Here is a 5692-nt window from a genome sequence, read left to right as displayed (position 1 = left end):
GAGAAGAAGGGATAATATGAATTCTGTAAGTAGAAAAGGAAGCAGACCTGTGAGGAAAAAAATGAAAAGCACCGGATATGTTCCACATCGCACTGGTAGACCCCCAAGTACGAATATTCTTTACAATTGGACTGTTCAGGGGCACCCGTGGTTGAGTTGGTTAAGTGTCTGCCTTAGGCTTCAGTCATGATGCTGGGGCATGGGATCAAGCCCTGTGTCGAGCTCCCTGTTCAGCTGGGAGTCTGCTTCTCCCTCTCACACTCCCCCTGCTTGTGCTCCCTGTCTCTTTGTGTGTCATATAAATCAATAAAATCTTTAAAAAACACAAAACAAAACAAAACAAAACAAATAAGACAAACAAATGGATCCTTGATCCTGCCATTTACAAGCCATTCCATTCACATAAAGCCCAGGGAAGGAAGCGGTTGCCTGGGAAGAGAGCATAGAATGAGAAATGGTGCCTCAAGCCTCCCCTGGTTAAGGGAGAAAAGAGCCACACTGCAAACAAAGGTGGAATGGCCCTAAGGCAGTAGCATAAGAGCGAATATTGGTTAAGAGTCTATTTCAAAGCGGAGAAACGCTTCAAGGAATTGCATCATAGCAAAGGGTGCATGGAAAGTGTCCATGAAGCTGGGAAGTAGAAGGGCTGTGACCACGGGGACCACCTGTTTTGACGGAATTACTCACCAGAAACCATACTGGCGGCAGAGGAAAGGCGAGGAACAGAACAGAAGCTAGTGACTATAGATAGAATATAGATTGGGAGATTTACCTTCTTTGGGCTAATTAAACTTCCATGAAAAAATAAACTAATAATTGATATGGGCGATGTCTTCAAATGTCTTCTAAGCCATGTAAAACATATATAAAAAAAGCAAAGAAAAATGAAAAGGCATGAAAAGTGTTCGGGAACATTCTGCAAATGAAAACTACCCTGTTCTATTGAAGACTCATGAATAGAAAGAACTGGAGATAAATGAGGGGCCAGGGCACCCCCCACTGGTCCAGCAGGCCTCCAGAAGCCCTCAGGTGCAGCGCCCATCCCCTCTGCTGGGCTCCTCCTGGATCCCCGTGGCAGCATCTCAGCTCTGGGCTGTGAGCTGCCTCCTGGCCCCAGGCAGCTTCACAGGTGGACCTGCTGCTTCTGAACAGAGGAGGAACATCAGTTCCTTCTCCTGTACCAGGGACACCTCCACTGGGACAAGGTGCGTGGCTGCCACTTCCAAGAGGTCCACACCAAGTCTGTCCTCCTTGAGATGCTTCAGCTGACCTTCACCCTCTTCCTCACTGGGCCCCGCCGTTTGCTGCCTGAACCCGTCCCTGCTGGGGCAGCCAGAACCCTGGGAACCTGTGTGGTACCTGCGATGGGAGTGGGGGAGCCGCCCCTGGGTTTGAGGGCCCTGCCCTAGCCTTGAAGACGTGCTTCCAGAGAATCCATCTCCATCTGAGACAGAAGAAACACAGTGACTACCGGGAAGGAGTCTGAGTCAAAATTCAGCGACCCATCTCTTCATATTCAAATGAAGACATAAGGAAAGGGAAATGATAAAAAGGAAGAAAGCAAGAAAGGGACCTGCAGATGATATTCTTGACCTACAGCACTAAGTCATATGCCCATGAGATCCATCTTTCTAAGGACTCCTCTTTCTGCCTCAGCAGTACAACATGTTGAGTTAAGTTACTCAGCATTGTCGGTAAAATGTGTCTGTGACAGGGCTGTCCCTAAGGGCCTCCGTCCGCAGGACAGAGCTAGCCTGAAGTTGTTCATGTGTTCACGTATTGCAGGATCCTCTGGTTTCTGGATCAACACTGAACCATTTGGAACACTTTTCCTGACCTCATAGCTGCAGCACAAGAACAAAACCAACAACCACCAATTGCAAGAAAACAGAAAACAACAACTCTTCTTAGATCCACTCACAGCTGAGGTCCCAGGGCTAGTCTCAGCGCTGGTACCAGGAGAAAAAGGAGCACGCAGACAATCACTACTCGCCAGGAGCAGGCAATGGTAGGAACTTGAGCTGTTACGGAAGCATGGTTCGAGGCTCTGTGTGTTTCCACTGGGTAGTTACAATGTCCAGTCCTCCCTAGTTGGTGCAGCCCACTGGTTTGTGAGTTGTACCTTTGGAATCACCACTAGGCTGCCCTTGTGAAGAGCAGAGGGAAATATGCTGGCTTTGCCAGCAGAGAGAGAGGGAAAGCAATCATTCTAGAGTAGTCTGACGCTACCTCTTCACAGTGCTAGAGGCCAGGGGGATCTGTGACCAGGAGCCTGAAGGAGGAAAGTCAGGAAGAGGGGACAGCGGACTTCCCACTGGAGATGCAAGGGTGAGTCTGGACTCTCCAACAATGCATGTCCTGGAGACATTAAATCGCAATTTCCTTTGCGTATTTGGAAATTGAGGCACTGTACTGAAAGTCCTTCTGTCTCACATGAGTGAAATGAGAAGATGCCCTAAAGCTTCAGAGAGTCTTTAACATTTACGGCTGAGAAGGAGAAGGGGGCCTGTCAGGGGCACAGCGATGGAGCAGCCAGTGCAGGTGGGATGCAACTAGGGAAGAATGATCTCCAGGAAGTGTGGAAGAAAGAAAGTTTCAGAATTCTCCAAGAAGAACCTCAGGCAGGAATTTATGACATGGGCTACAGGACTGTGCCCTGCATCTGGATTCTGCTTCCAACTCGTTGTTTGATCATGAAAACCTCACTTGAACACTCTATAGCTCAGTTTCCCTGGATGTAAAGTGAGGTAGAAATATTCCTAGAGCTGTTGTGATAATGAAGTGGCACATTTCAAAGCATCTAGTAACTTCCACTGAGTGAAAGTCTCATCTTAACAGATGAGAACTATTATCTTATGTTTTCCCTGAATATTGATCTTTTCATAGCCTTTCCCCTGTATCTGACTACAAAGGGCGGATCCTCAAAAATACTGCTGTGAAAAAAATAAAATACCCATTGGGAACGGGTGTCCTATCCACTGAATGAAATTAGTTACACAGTAATGTAATACGTATACATATACACTGTGCCTATGTCCGCATACTCCATATGTTCTGGTACAGCACATGTCCCCTTCCTCCACGCCCTCCGAGATCCCATCCTGTCACTCTCCAATCACAGAGTTTCCCTCTCCCCAGTGGAGAAACCTCCTGTGAGCTCCCCTCCCCCCTCCCTCCTCAGGAGCCTCTCCTGCCCATTCACACAGCTGCTTCCTTTTCCTTTGTGGTTTCTGTCTGGCCCTTTTACTTCCAATTACAAAGCCACAAAGAAGAACTCAAGTTGTTTGAAATTTCCAGGTTTTTTCGAATCTCTCCTAGCAGAAGCCTTGTTGTTTTTTTTCTCCTGGTGACTATTGTTGACCTGAGGGAATGTCCCCACTGCAGTGATGTCACAGTGGCAGGAGCAGAGAGGAGATAGGAGCAGGAGGCTGCTGTTCTGTGGCCCATCACAGTCTTTACAGGGGAGGCTGCCAGCGAGGGGGCAAGGTGGGCTACACAGTGACCAGGTGTGCACACAGGCTCGTGTTGTATGTGGAAGTCTGTCCCCTGGTGGGAGATTTTCCTCCAGCGCAAGCAAAGAAACACAAACAAACACAAAAACTTTCCTGGAATGAACAGACTCTGCTAGTGTTATAAGCCATGACCTTCAACAAAAATACCTTTTTTTTTCTTTTTCTTTTTTCTTTCTTTCTCTTTTTCTTTTTTCTTTTTTCTTTACAAAAACAGCAGATAGATTCCTAGTAAAGGTGAGCAGAAGGTCCAGAGATTTTCCCCATCCTTCCTGCTCTGGAGCTTCAAGGTCTCTCCCACATTTCAGCATCCCCCTACCAGAGGGAACACTTGTTCCAATTATTTCCAACAATGTAACAAGTAGTTCTAGGGTTGGGAACAAGTCTTGAACATGCCGTGTGCTGTCTTGTCGAAGTTGCTGGTGTTTGAGCCTTGTTTTGATGCGGGCTTTGGAAATAAATACAAATAGATTCTACATAATCATTTAATTATTCAAAATGTATTCATTGAATCGGGAATTCTATCTGGTACTAAATAGAGAAAATATTTTTAGAATAAATTGTTGAGTATCTAGCATCAATTGAAGTTAAAAATCATTTTCTTATTGAGGCCATACTAAAATACCGTACAGTAAAAACAAACATCCAATAAACGTTTGAAAAATTCATTGTCTGTTAGCAATTTGGAATGATTCTCAGAATCTAGGGACACTGATAGTATTGTCTTTCTAGAAATACTTAATTTGCATTGTACTTTCATATTTCCATTTAAGTAAGAAAAATGTAGAAGTCACACATCATATTCAGATATCCAGTAAAGAGTAATTAGGTTTAAAATATAGCTTTCAGTTGAAATTTTTCGTCCATCTTAATTCTGAATTAAACAGACTAAAATGAACTCTGTCTTTTTTAATCTATAAAGCAGAGCTATCAATACATAACAATATAGACTTTAGATCTGTGTTACCATGTTTTTTTGGAAGGTTCAATTACATAAATATTCGAAAGACTGTGACAGGAGGCGGCAATAGGAAAAAGAAACAGTTGAGAAACCCATGCTCCAAACCCCAGAAGAAAGTGTAGAAAGGAAAGCAAAAAGAGAAGTAGAAAGGAAGGGAAACATTCAGAAATTGAAAACACCTATGTCCCCTACTTAAGCCACATGCACAAGACAAGATGTTCAGAGAAGCTAGAGCCACGGGTCCCAGACGTGCCCGCCCCAGCCAGGCCAACAGCACCTACAGGATCCCCAATGGCTTTGCCCTGCTCCTTCTTGGTGGCCCTGGTGGTGCTCAGCTGCCACTCCCTAGGCTCTCTGGGATGTGACCTGCCTCAGGACCATGGCCTGCTGCACTGGAGGACCCTGATGCTCCTGCGACAAATGAGGAGACTGTCTGCTAGCTCCTGTGACAACTACACAAATGATTTTGGCTTCCCCCAGGAGGTGTTTGATGGCAAGCAGCTGCAGAAGGCTCAAGCCCTCTCTGTCATCCATGTGACGAACCAGAAGACCTTCCACCTCTTCTGCACAGAGGCCTCACCTGCTCCCTGGAACACGACCCTCCTGGAGGAATTGTGCTTAGGACTTTCTGAGCAGCTGGGCCACCTGGAAGCCTGTTCCCTGCAGGAGGCGGGGGTAGGAGAGATGCATGCCCCTGGTGAATGGGGACTCCATCCTGAGGAACTACTTCCAGAGAATCTCCCTCTATCTGCAAGAGAAGCAATATAGCCCTTGTGCCTGGGAGATGGTCCGAGCAGAGATCATGAAACCCTTGTATGCATCAACAGCCTTGCGAAAGGAATTAAGGAGCAGGAAGTGAGACCCATTTCAACATGGAAATGATTCCCTCTGACTGTAACATCACACATTCTGGAGTTCTGCCTAGTCAGAAACTCTCACTTCTGCTGTTGCGAAGACATGAACACAGTCAGTCTGTCAAGTGTTCTCAGAACATGTCAACTCTACAAGCAGTAGTTGCTTACAGATGACCTTGTTTGTGTCTATTTATCTATTTAAATATTTATTTATGTAAATATTGATAAGATTCAGTTTTTTCATATAATATTATGTGCACCTTTACATAGCAGAATATAACAAAATATATTTATAATATGTAATCAGTTTATCATTTTCTTCTTTATGGAACTTTAAGGACAAAAGGATTTTCAAAGAGGAACACCAG

General features: G+C 45.3%; 1 pseudogene; it reads left to right on the top strand.

Annotated features, from left to right (window-relative positions):
• The first annotated feature begins 4725 nt into the window (after positions 1 to 4725).
• On the top strand, positions 4726 to 5329 carry LOC116570233 (annotated as a pseudogene).
• Positions 5330 to 5692: the final 363 nt, after the last annotated feature.

Source organism: Mustela erminea, chromosome 12 (genome assembly GCF_009829155.1).
Source record: "Mustela erminea isolate mMusErm1 chromosome 12, mMusErm1.Pri, whole genome shotgun sequence".
Taxonomy (NCBI): Eukaryota; Metazoa; Chordata; class Mammalia; order Carnivora; family Mustelidae; genus Mustela; species Mustela erminea.
Note: the sequence above shows the minus strand (reverse complement) of the source record. Positions and strands in the feature narration are given on the sequence as shown.